General features: G+C 43.5%; 1 long non-coding RNA gene across 1 annotated transcript in view; it reads left to right on the top strand.

Annotated features, from left to right (window-relative positions):
• Nucleotides 1-14,025, top strand: part of LOC122460558 — a 49,482-nt gene that overhangs the window by 3,875 nt on the left and 31,582 nt on the right. The window lies entirely within an intron of this gene.

Raw genomic sequence — 14,025 nt, 5'->3', positions numbered from 1 at the left:
CCCGGTCCACATGCTTGTTGACCACCTCAAAAAATTGTAATAGATTGGTGAGGCACAATTTTTCCTTACAAAGGCAGTGTTGACTCTTCCTCAACATATCATATTCTTCTATGTGTCTGATAATTCTGTTCTGTGCTATAGTTTCAGCTAATTTGCCTGGTACTGAAGTTAGGCTCACCAGCCTGTAATTGCCAGGATCGTCTCTTGAGCCTTTTTTAAAAATGGACATCACATTAGCTATCTCCAGTTATCTGGTACAAAGGCTGAGTTAAGCAATAGGTTACATATCTCAGTTAGTGATTCTGCAATTTCATATTTGAGTTTCTTTAGAACTCTCGGATCAATACCATCTGGTTCTGGTTACATATTACTGGTTAATTTAGTTCCAAAACCTCCTCTATTGACACCTCAATCTGGGATAGTTCCTCAGATTTGTCACCTGAGAAGAATGGGTCGGGTGTGGAAATCTCCCTCACATCCTCTGCAGTGAAGACCGATGCAAAGAATTCATTTACCTTCTCCACAACAGCTTGTCTTCTTTGAGTGCTTCTTTAGCATCTCCATCGTCCAGTGGCTCCACTGATAGTTTTGCAGGCTTCCTGTTTCTGACGTACTTAAAAAAAAATTGCTGTTACTTTTTGTGTCTTTTGCTAGTTGTGCTTCAAATTCTTTTTTGGCCTGCCTAATTATATTTTTCCACTTGACTTGCCAGAACTTATGCTCCTTTCTAGTTTCCTCACTAGGGTTTAACTTTCAATTTTTAAAGGAAGTCTTTTTGTCTCTAACCACCTCTTTTACTCTATTGTTTAGCCATAGTGGCATTTTATGTTGGCCCTCTTCCTCGGTTTTTTAATTTGGAGTAAACATATCATTTGAACTTCTATATGGTGGGTGTTTTTTAAGTTTCCATGCAGCTTGCAGGCATTTCACTGTGTGGGTTCGGCACACTGGCCCACTTTAGTGTGCAGCCAAATGGAGATTCCTCTGCAGAGACAGACTCTGGTTGTCATACCCCTGGAGGACCCCTCTCTCTGTATGCTTCTTGTGGACACCTCCTCTGTTCAAACTTGGTATAAACACAAGTCTTCAGGAAAGCCCAAAGAGAAATATGGAGCTGATGATGCACTATCTCTCGACAACTGTCTCATACCTTGTCCAGAGCACAGGGTAGAAGCTGTTATGAAAAAAAGAGGACTGTGTGCCTTTAAGAAGTGCCTGGCTGTCCTGGTGTCTGTAGTGCAGCGAGGCAGGGAATGCACCGCTGATACTAACCAAGTTTGCCAGCCATGGTTTTCTCATGGCTCCCACACAATGGCCCGTTTTTTGCCCACCTGCCGATAATGCTTAATTAGGCGAGGAGTTGATTAATTTGTGGTAATTGACAGCTAATTACAGGCCTGAGGGCTCATTAACTTGACGTCTTGTCTCAGTGAATTGGCTGAAGGGGGTCAGGTGATGTGCAACCTCCCCCACCTCCGAGACACCCTTTATTCCCAGCACAGGAGGACTGTTGGAATTTACCTGGATCGCAGGGAGGCGGATAGGAGAACAACCTGTGGAGAAACAGCAGCTTAATGCAGGGATAGGGAAAGGAGGGCAGAGCTCCTGAGATAGTACTGACACACAGAGGGGGCTAAACCAGCACTTGTTAGATACTACAGCAATAAACAGTGTTATAAAAGCCTCCAAATACAATGCCCATGGCATTCTGGTCACAGAAACAGAACAGAGCTGAGGTTCAGGCCAGACGGTCCCAGCTGGAAAAACGGGTGATCCCAAAGCTGAAGGAGAGGAATTTTTGGATTCAGTCAGGGATAGATTGGAAGTCAGAGGGAGAACGCTGAGTATATCACACTAGTGACAGAGGGAAACAGTGCCTTGGGGGACAGAGGCATTACTTACCTGTGTGGGGTGTGAGTTCCTGAGACCCTGGCTCCTGTGTACAAGGCTCCGGGAATGCTGATGGTCTATGGTACTATTAGAATATAAACACACTTTACAGGGTAGTTCATAACATGAGGGTAGATGGGGATGAGGGAGGACCTCTCAGCAGCATGTAAGCTGGTCAGGATTCCCTTCACAATGACCTGACTGGGCTCCAATGTCTAGAAGCTCTCACTTCCACTTTATGTCACCCCCGTGACCATCTCCGAGACCTAAGAAATTAGCCAGTTCCCAGGCACCAATTGCCACAGAATTAGCTAGTTTCCTACGGTTAAAAGGAAAGTACAAACAATTATAGAGCAACAGAAGAGCATAAGAACTGCCAAACGAGAAATGACCATTAGTGCATCTTGTCTAGTATCCCAAACCCATACTAAATTAGATCTATGGGCCATATAATCAGGTATCCTTCTGGAACAGGCTCCAAAGACTGATATTTTAGCTTCAACTGTGGACAATGTTGGGTGCTACAAGAGAAGGCATAAAATTCCTACAAGGCAGGTTATTGTTTAATACTATCCAGTGGTGGATTAGTCACTGGGCCAATGGGGCCTGGGCCCAGGGGCCCCAGCAACTGGGGGGCTCCGGAAAAAAATCCACTGCCAGGCGGTGGAAGCCCAGAACCCCGGCCGCCAGGCAGGTGGGACGGGGGAAGCCACCACTCCCCCCCACCCAGTGGCCCCAGACCTTGTTCCTGGCAGAAGCTCCCAGGCAGGGAAAGCCCCCCTCCCGGGCAACCCTGGGATAAGGAATTGGTTAAAGGGGAGACTGCAACGGGTCCTACTGAAAGGCGAACTGTCAGGTTGGAGGGAGGTTACCAGTGGAGTTCCTCAGGGATCGGTTTTGGGACCAATCTTATTTAATCTTTTTATTACTGACCTTGCCCCAAATGTGGGAGTGTGCTAATAAAGTTTGCAGATGATACAAAGCTGGGAGGTATTGCCAATTCAGAGAAGGATCGGGATATTATACAGGAGGATCTGGATGACCTTGTAAACTGGAGTAATAGTAATAGGATGAAATTTAATAGTGAGAAATGTAAGGTTATGCATTTAGGGATTAATAACAAGAATTTTAGTTATAAGTTGAGGACACATCAATTAGAAGTAACAGAAGAGGAGAAGGACCTTGGAGTATTGGTTGATCATAGGATGACTATGAGCTGCCAATGTGATATGGCTGTGAAAAAAGCTAATGCGGTTTTGGGATGCATCAGGAGAGGCATTTCCAATAGGGATAAGGAGGTTTTAGTACCATTATACAAGGCACTGGTGAGACCTCACCTAGAATACTGTGTGCAGTTCTGGTCTCCCATGTTTAAAAAGGATGAATTCAAACTGGAGCAGGTACAGAGAAGGGCTACTAGGATGATCCGAGGAATGGAAAACTTGTCTTATGAAAGGAGACTTAAGGAGCTTGGCTTGTTTAGCCTAACTAAAAGAAGGTTGAGGGGAGATATGATTGCTCTCTATAAATATATCAATGGATAAATACAGGAGAGGGAGAGGAATTATTTAAGCTCAGCACCAATGTGGACAAAAGAACAAATGGGTATAAACTGGCCACCAGGAAGTTTAGACTTGAAATTAGATGAAGGTTTCTAACCATCAGAGGAGTGAAGTTTTGGAATAGCCTTCCAAGGGAAGCAGTGGGGGCAAAAGATCTATCTGGTTTTAAGATTCTACTCGATGAGTTTATGGAGGAGATGGTATGATGGGATAATGTGATTTTGGTAAGTAATTGATCTTTAAATATTCAGGGTAAATAGGACTAATCACAGATTCCCATCTGTGGAACCTGGGAACAGCCTCCGATATTGTCCTACTGAGGAACTAGAGGAAACTGTATGGAAAACATTTGCAAAAATGGTTATTTTAAAAGGATACCACCCTACTACATTTTTATTCATTATACAGAGTCATTTATTTTTATCACAGAGTCTGTTCAGGCAATAATCCAGCAAATACTCACAGACCTTTTATCTGATCAGTTGCTTCTTAATAGCTCCTTACTGGATAGAAATTATGGGACATCTTAAATGTGTTGCTTTTTACTTTTGTATGCCCTCTTGTTTTAATTTTTTGTACCAAAGCAAACTGGAACCTAATTGGCTTTCTGTACAACAGTCATTGTTTTATACCCTTCTTTCATTCAACTTTTCTCCTTTTCACCCTAGATACTCCCAGACTTTGTAGTGTCTCTTTTTGTAAGGAAGCCAAACCATCCCCATGCCTCTAATAAATGTTGCTACCCTTCTCAGGACCTTCCTCAATTTCCATAGCTCAAAACTATATGTGAGAGAACATCCCAGTAATTTTTATTATGGCATTGGAATATTTTCCTTATCACTTAGCACCAAGGAGGGTAATTGTTTGGAATAGCCCAAAAGGATATAGCCTGTCATTTTCTCTCTAGATCTATTAATAAAACACTGGGTGCTGAAAGCCTTGTTCATTTCTTACCTTGACTACTACATGCCTTTTGGAGCAAGTGTGAGAAAAGGCTACATAAAAGGTTAAGTACTAGATGTAGCACTCCTCACTGAGCAATAGCAAGTGTAAGTCTCTTGTACCTCTCCTCTTTATCTTTTAAATACTGTCATGGCTCCAGTGACCAAAAGTATTGGAGCTTCACACACATCAATGAATGTATCTGCACAACCTCCCTGTGAGGCAGGGAAGTACTGCTCCATTTTACAGATGGGGCACTGAGGCACAGGATAGATTAAGTGACCTGCCCAAGGTCACATAGGAAATCTGTGGCAGAGCCAGTGTGGATGTAGATCTCACGAGTCCCACTCCAGTGTCCTCTTAGGACTCCCTCTTACTACATGGCAGGAATAACTTGGAGGCCACACAGCAATGCTCATTGTTGTAGGCTCAACCTGCCTTATATGCAAATCTGGGTAACAAGCCAGTTGCTTCAGTGAGTCATCAAAACCCATTTAACACTTTCACATTAGGATCAACACCAGCTAACAAGGTAGAGGATGTTCCAGGCAAAGATTGCCTGCCTGTTTCAGTCACCATAAGGCTTACCCACAGACATGCCTCCATCGTTCACTGAGAAATTATAAAAGGGAGATTAGTTACAAAGAGACCATCAAATTTGGGGGTCACCTGGAACCCCGAGTGCTTCATTTTTCTTGTTGAACCATCTGAAGGATGAGGGAAAAGGGGTTAATGAAAATCTACACGGGGAACAATAGAGATCAGCATCCTTAACAGTCTAAATACCTGAGAGAAAGAGAGTGGTAACCAGGGAAGATGTTTAAAATGTGTGTCAGAATAGAAGGCTTTTCAAAGCCACTTTGCACTGGGTGCCTTGAACACTGGGACAAACTTGAATGCTCTGCATAAATAGGTCGGTGATACACAGGGCATCCTAATAGCTGAGTGCTATATGGGCCCCCTCACCATAGCATCTGAGTGCCTTGTTGGGTGGCGCTGTGCCTCCCCCAGGAGGGAATGCCTCAAGAGGACTGGCCCTCCCCAAGTTCTTTAGCAGAAAAGATCTGCATCATTTCATATGATTAAAACCATCTGACTGAAACCCTTATCTCCAAAAAAAGAACTCCCACTCAACTCAGTTAAGTGCTCTCTCTATATGAAGGGAAGATGAATAAATCTACAATTGCCCGTCTATCTGAATGGATTAGATCTAATATTGGAGGGCTTCACACAACCATGAATCCCATTTGATCCATTCTGTGTACCTAGCACCCCATACTGTCCTTGAATAAGTGGCCAAACACCACTGCCAGGATTGTCATGTCAGAACTGAGCTATGTCACAGTACAGGGAGCACTCACTAGGAAAGGTGGCCCTTGTTAGGCATCAGTACTGTGGCAGCATAATGAGACATTTCCACTGACATGACTTCATCTTGGTCTGAGAAATTATTGGTAATTGACTAGAAATCTGAGGGAGATCAGGAATTTTATGAACTGTGTAGCCATCTCCAATTCCTTCCTGGGTCTCAGCCTTGATGAGGATGCTGTCTAAATTCGAAAAGACATGTCAGCCTTTGCTTCTGAGATGTGCCACAAGAGTCACTAACACTTTAATGAAGACTCTTAGGGAAAAGAGAAGAGCCTGAATGATATTGTGTTGTTTTACCAGCAGAAATGTAGGTACCTCCTATATGAATAATGCAAAGGGGTGTATAAATAAATCTTGCTCAGACTTATAGATGTCATGAATTCCCCTGGTAGAATCCTTTCCCAGAGGATATTATGAAGGCCAAGACTATAACAGGGTTAAAAAAATAATAACCCCCCCCCAAAAAAACTAGATAAGTCTATGGAGGATAGGTCCATCAATAGCTATTAGCTAGGATGGGCAGGGCTGGTGTTCCTATCCTCTGATTGCCAGAACCTGGGAATGGGCGACAGGGAATGGATCACTTCATGATTATCTGTTCTGTTCATTCCCTCTGGGGCTCCTGGCATTGTCGGTAGAGAGGATACTAGGCTAGAGGATCTTTGGTCTGACCCAGTACGGCCATTCTTATGTTCTGAATCACGGCCGATATTGAAGCCAGGCTTTCCCCTCTTAAATTTGATTTGCTTCATATTTCAGCAATTTCAGATCTAACAGCCTTTGGAATCCCTGATTCTTGGGAATCACAAAGAAGATGGGGTACATCGGGCAAGCCTTTTGTCCTTGGAGAACAGCCCTGCCACCTCCAGGAGATGATCTGGACTTTTCATAGATGGGTTCTTTCCAGAGGGCTCCTAGATTTCAAGGGGCTATATACATCTTCCTTGTGGTTGCCTCAATAGTTCCAAGGGTGCAGATGCTCTTCATGCCTACTGATCTGCTTGATGTAGTCTGTTATTCCAGGCTGAAGTTGGAGAATCAGTCAATCACATAAGGCTTGTTTTTCCAGGCAGTCATGGATTTTGCCTGGAAGAGAATTGCCCTCAGATGTTGGACTGCTGACACGGTTTTCTTCCTCCAGGATTCCTTCCCCATGACTTTCATCTTTGGGATAGTTTATTCCGTTGATATTGACATAAGACACATCTCAGGCAATCGCAGGAGGAGTACAGATTGATGAGACACTTTTTTTTAAGCTTTTTTTAATTCCACTCTACATCCACCTCACATTAGTCTCTGTTGAATTTGGCAGATCTGAGGAGTTGTTTAACCTGGATGCCTCCTGAATCATATGTATAACCTTAGATTCCACCCTGTGATTATGTTTGCAGCTGTTGCTATAGCTAAATGACTGATGGATTCTATAGATGTGACCACAGAACAATTTGTGGCTAGTGGCACCTGAATAAGAATGTTGCTGATTTTCAGTTCCACTTTCTACTGTCAACCATACTACTGTCATTCTGGAGAATCATGTAAAAGCTAAAGAGGCCTGTAGGGCTATTGAGCCAGCCTCGTAGTTCTGTATAACAGCTACTTCTCTCGCGGTCAGTGAGTTCCTTAGGGAATGATGGGATCTTTGGCATGGGCTGGGACTGCCTTGGTCAGTTTGGGACTCATGAGGCAAGCTGTTTTATCCTTTGGGGATTTGTAACCTTTGCAGCACTGTCAGTTCAGGCCCTATCTCATGTTGGGCTGCTCTTTGTATCTTTTATCTCATCCTCAATAGCTGCATTTTTTAATACTTTGAAGAGTGCCTTCCTACAGGCTTCACCTCCTCTCCAGTGCATGCAAGCTGAGTGCTGCAATGACCCATAGATTCAAATATGTAGCTCAGAAGGAAACACTATCTATCCGATTCACCACTAGGGACAGCTCTTCTCCTGATCTGGGAAGAAGCAGCAGGCAAAGGGGACCTGTCTGAGGAGGATGTTTGTTGCGATGTTTGGTTTCTTAGGCCTGAGCCTTTGCTTAGATTTCTTCTTTCTCTTGCCTCATCCTTGTTGTCAGGGGGAATAACAGGTGGAGGTTCCTAGTGCTTCTTGCATTTAGATACAGATTATCCTTGCATCTTTGGCTCCAGTATCAGGCTCTCTCTTGTATGTCTGGAGAGACAGTAATTAAGGACCCTGGCTTTATCGGAGGGATACGAAACATAGCACCAAACAACACTTTATAAACTCTCTCAAACATTTCTAAGATAGCTTTTCTGCAAAAGGTACTGCATGCACAGAATCCATGCTGGTCTGGTGTAGGATAAAGGTTTTATAGGTATGAATGTGGGATGCTTCACCACTCATTAGTAGTGTAGCCAACACAAACTCATGCCAACAAAAGCTTTACACACTAGAATGTGTCTTCTATATCTCATTCAAATTGCCAAATATGTAAATTAGGATATAAAAATGTGATCTTAATTGGTTGCCCTAATTTGCAGATTAACTGTCAGCAAGTTTTCAATGTGAATTTAGATACGTCTAGTTGCTAAGGCAATAGCCACCAAAAATAAGCTATTTCCACTGATTACAGATGCGGAGGTCAGCTTTTCAGACATACAGGGCATGTGTGTTTCAGCACAAGTGTGGAGCCAGGAAGTTGATGTGGTTTTAAAATCAAGGTCATTACTACCACTTGTGTGTATTCGCAAAAAGAAAAGGAGTATTTGTGGCACCTTAGAGACTAACAAATTTATTAGAGCATAAGCTTTCGTGAGCTACAGCTCACTTCGTGTGTATGTGTGTGTCGGAGGAAGAGGGCTGTCACCACCTCTACAGTGGTTGGAACCAAAGACCATTGAGGTCAATGAAAAATCTTCCATTGACTTCAGTGGCTTTGGATCAGGCCCAAGTGAGGATCTCCAAGAGCTGCCATACATGTTCTCATCCAGCAGCGTATAACATGCAGGCCAATTGCACAGCTATAAGACCCAAAGGAATCCCAGAAGCCATTGTGATGGTGTGTTTTCATCACCAGCCTCCTTTAACTTTCTAATGTGGAGGCTCTTGGGTCTTGCGGTTTTGCTCCTTTATCCAAAATGGCCACTTTCTGGTACTGGTGACTCCCCTTCTCTTTCCTTAAACAATATGTAATACATACACATCTGGTTTCCCATATCCTAAAAAACAAACCAGCACCCTAAATCCAGTGAGAAATTAAATGTTATACAACAGGACTTACTAGGTCTTTATAATAATTTCAGACCAGAAAAATATCCTAAGACAAAGATGGAAAACGTTGACTAAAAGGGTGCAAAAACTTTCAGGCCAACACTAAACGTATTGTTATGTCATAATGAGTTCTCTATGGCTTTCCCCAGGAACCTGAAAGGAAGTGGATGGAAGTGGCTTCTCAGACTTAAACCAGTGTTTTAATTGGTGGAAAAGATGTTTTCCAATAGCTGCTTAGATGACTGACATCTCTCCCAAACACCTTGCAACAAAAGCACCCTTATTTTAAGCTTGGGATGTGAGAGACCTCATGGGTCAGATTTCTACAACTTGCAGCCACCCAGAATATGGTCCAAGGCCCCAATCCTGCAAACATTGACACAAGCTAACTTCGTGTGTGAGAGTAGTCCCATTCATTAGGAGAATTGCTTATAGAGGTAAACAGACCTTATATAAAATTGTAAATAGGTTTCATCTTGATGAACTTTAAAGTAACTTTATTCTTTCAAGATTTAGATTTCAGAAGATAAGCTGTCTGAACTATAGCTCAGTTCCAAAATAGGAAGGCAATTAAATTAATAGGAAGGTAATTGCCTTGTTGACACCTGATTGTCCAAAGGCCTTGGAGAGAGGTGATGCAAGACAGAGCAAGGAAAAGTCAAACCAGAAGGATCAAATCTCAGGCTAAGAAGCCTTGCCTTTTGGGTCATTAAGCCATCTGAAGAAAAACCTGACATTCCAGAGTCAAAAAGATTGATCACCTTGGAAAGAGGAAGTCATGACATCAACAAACAGGCCGTTCTAGCCTTTGACCAGTCTCTCTCTCCCAGCACCCAAAGAATGGCCCCTAGTGAGAAATGCTGTACCAGCAGAATGTCACTGGCTCCTTAACTGAAGTTCCAGCTTCTACTGTCAGAATTGAGAAGCCTGCAAGAGCTGAAGACTTCCCCCTCCCCTCCCCTTCCCCCTTCTCCCCGGCAATCCTTAAGCATTCTATTTTTCCCATTTCAAATGTTTATTTTTTTGTTTTGATTAGCCAGGAGACATCCCAGCCTTTTAATTTTCTTTATTTTTAGGGTGTGGAAGTGAAAGCATGGCTGTGTGCATGAGTGCCCATAAAGCCCACCCAGGGAAGGTGCTAAAAAGAAAAGTTCCCCAGGTTTAAACAGCCCTAAAGATTGTCTCATAAAGATATTCATTAAAATGTGTTCTGCATGTAAAAATCCGCAAAGACTTGAGATTGTCATTTGTAATTTTGGGTAAATAAAATTGTTAAACTTCTGCTTACTGGGACTATTCTGTTATGGTCTGTATTATAACAACTCTATGGTGAGGGGAGGAAAGGGTTAACTACCACATAAGAACTGGGACTCTTTGAAGGGAGTTTTATAATTGGTTCTTAGGTTGAGGTTCAGACATTCAATAATAATTTGCAGGGGCGGCGAGTAACACGTGCCCATGCTCCAGCAAATTCTGGGCTTGGGAGCCAGGCTCCACTAATGTTCGGGGCCGGGTCTCTCTCGGCTCCACCTGCTGCCTCATGCGCCTCCCCCGGCCCCACCTGCTGCCCCCACGCGCCTCCCTGCCTTTGCCCTGGGCAGCAGGCGGCTGCCCCCTGCAGCTCTGTGCTGTGCTCTCTCACTGGCCACTGCCAGCTACAAAAGGGAGTGGCGCCGGCGGCAGGCTGCGGAGGGAGGAGGCACACACGTGATGGCAGCCCTCCCACTGCAGCACCCACCACAGGGGAGCCAAGAGGGCTTCCTGGACCTGAGAGGGGCCCAGCCCCAGGAGCATGTGCAGTTATGGTGTTGGATGAGTGTGCTGCCAAGGGGTAGAAGGCTAGGGGGGGGGAGTCCTCTCTGGCCCCAGCCCCGGGGCAGCCTGCCTGTACCCCAAACTCCTTATCCCCAGCCCTGCCCCACCTCTGAGCCCTCACCCCCCTGCACCCTAACCCTCTACCTCAGCCCTGAGCCCCCTCCTGCACTGTGAACCCCTCCATCCCCAGCCCCACCTCACAGCCCTCACCCCTGCACCCCAACCCTCTGCCCTAGCCTTGAGCCCCTCCTACATCCCAAACTCCTCATCCCCACCCCAGAGCCCTTACCCCCCACACCCCTACCCTCTGCCCTAGCCCTGAGCCCCCTCCCACACCCCAAACCCCTCACCCCCAGCCAGAGCCTTCATCCCCCCCACATTGTGCAATATAGGGAAACTGTTAAATGCTTACTGTTTCCAGTCCATTTTTACGCTATTTTAAAAAAAAAAATATTGGCTTACAGGGCAGGTAGAGAGCAGGACTTGGACCACCAAAAATTATACAAACCTGCTACCCCATATCATTTGGTTTCAGTTTTAAAATACTTAATCATTCAAATTATAGATTTGATTGACTTTGGTCAAATTCTCTACGTTGTCACCAAACAGACAGCCACTTTCTTAGACTCCTTAGAATTTATATAAGAATTGGTCATTTTTGCTACTAATTTGATGATTTAACTCTAACCCAATATTAACATTAAGTGGATTTGTTGATTTGATTATGATTTGATAGAATGTTTTATTCTTCACTTAGTTTAATATTAATAATAGCTTAGCGCTGTGATACACAGGCCTCATTTTCAGAAGTGCTGGGCACCCAAATTGAAGTCAGTGGGAGCTACAAATGCTGAGCACGTTCTGAAAATCAGGCCCTATGTGAGTAGATAGGCCATGCAAGGTGCTCTAAAGGTCAACAAGTTTGGGGGCTGACAGGGGGAAGCAAGCTCCAGAGCTGTGGAACTTTCACTGGCCTTGATGACACTATATTTTTATCCATCTAAACATTTCCACTAGTGCTAATGCTATTTCCGCTTCACTCACGGCAGCAACAGTATAGACAAGGTGCTGGCTGCTGGTAGTGTTTTCATCACCTTGGCATGCAGCCCTGCTCTGAGCAAATTCGAAGAGACAGTGACTGGAACACTGGAAGCTGCCTGGAGCCCTGTCTATTCTAGGGCTCCCACCACTGCTACCTGCGACGTATTGAAAGAATGGGGAAACTTTCCTCTCCCAGCCCCCAAAACCATACTGTAGGTAACCCTCGCTGAGTATGAACTGATTTGGTGGGCTTTAAATACAGCAAGGCTAATCTCATCTTAATGAGGTCTGCCCAGGAAGCAAAATATAATAAAAGCAAATTACATTTTGTGCTTAAAATTTGTGCAAATCTTTTCTTGTTTAGTCCCTTCTTCCATTTTTAACCCTATTTTTCCTTTTATGTCCACCTCACTCTATCCCTTTCTCTTTCTTTGAAAACCAGCATCTCTTTTCCTCTCATTCACTCCTGCACATTTTCCCCACCTTCTTGTCCATCCCTTGCTTTCTTCCAAATTGCATTGTTTCATCATCAGTTTCCTCAGTCCGCTTCCCTTATTCCCACCTGTGCCTCATTCTCTTGCCTCGGTCCTGTGCCACCCTAAGTCTCTTGATAATTAATAATACTAATACTTATACCTACACTGAGCTAAGAAATATGAATTGAGGTAAGTAAATATTTAATTGGATCAAATTCAGCCCTCGCAAAAGCAGCTGGAACTCCTACTGCAGTGAATGGAAGAAACACTCACTTACACCAGGGCTGCATAGTACTTAACTCTTTGGGGTGTTGAGATTGTTAATGCAATAATATTTTCTGTGAGGGTTCACAGGATCTGGCCCGCTATCATCATTGCACCAGTGGGGTCAAGAATTTAAACATACTATAGTTAAAACATTTCAAAATGTTAAGGAGACTAATTCCCCCACGTTGTGCCATCACTCGTGCCTGTGCAGAGTGAGTGTGAAATGCTACCAAGTCAGAAAGGTAGTGCTGTACTTTATGCCCACTTTGTACAGGTGTAAATGATGGCACAAGGTACAAATCAGGGAGTATCAGGCCTAAAGCTTCCCACACTTTGAGAGAAGTAGTTGAAATGACTGTTTGAAGCACCTTAATAATAAATAATATCTAGTTCTTAATAGCATGGCTATACTTTGTGCAATGTGGATTTGGGAAACCTTCATTTTTAGTTTGCTGATTTTTGTGTTTAAACTCCCAGCCTTTAACAATACATTAAGGTGAATTTTAAAAATTTAATTCTCTAAATAGTTCTTACGGGCATTTAAAAAAAGATTAAAATGTCAGGTAGTATGTTGTGGTTTATTTTTATTTAAATTTCATATACCCATCAGTCTCTAGATGCCTATATTTGTATAAAAAGCCACAGATATTCAAGCTGAGAATGAGTCAGCATGGTGGTAAGGGCTCTGAAATGGGACTCAGAGACCTGGGTTCTATTCCTGCTCTGCCACTGGCCAGCTGGGTAACCTTTGACAAGTCACTTCACCTCCCTGTGACTCGGTTTTCCCTTCTCCCTTTTTCTGCCTTGTCTATTTAGATCACTGGAGGTTTTTAAGAACAGGTTAGGCAAACATACGTCAGGGATGGTCTAGGTATACTTAATCCTGCCGCAGCACAGGGTGATGGAGTAGATGATTTCTTGAAATCCCTTCCAGCCCCTCTATGATTCTGTGATTATAAGTTCTTGAGGACAGGGACTGTCTCTTACTATGTACTAGTACAATGGAGCCTGTAATGCAAATACATCATAATAATAAAAATGTCAAAGGATCTCCTTCCAAAAGCTCTCCTGCCTTAAAATCAAACAGCCACCCCTTACCTAAGCTGCTCCACTAGTAACTAATAGATTAATATAAAAAAAATCTAAATGAGAAATGTATGAAACCATCATACCCTTTTGTACTAGGCATCCCACACAAGGTTTGCTGGTCTCTATAGGGGTTCTCTTTGCCAGGGAGAATCTTTCTTTGCAAGAAAGGGTTTGAAAGCAAGATGTAAGATATCTGATCACCCTTTTCTTTTCTGTATTTGGAAATATGAAGTTTTGCATCTTATTATTTATAGAGCATGGTGACATTTTATGACATGACAGCAAGTACTCTCACCCCTCATCACATGAGGAATTTGAGAGAGACTGAGAAAAGCCCTATATAAT

This window comes from Dermochelys coriacea, chromosome 6, assembly GCF_009764565.3.
Source record: "Dermochelys coriacea isolate rDerCor1 chromosome 6, rDerCor1.pri.v4, whole genome shotgun sequence".
Taxonomy (NCBI): domain Eukaryota; kingdom Metazoa; phylum Chordata; order Testudines; family Dermochelyidae; genus Dermochelys; species Dermochelys coriacea.
Note: the sequence above shows the minus strand (reverse complement) of the source record. Positions and strands in the feature narration are given on the sequence as shown.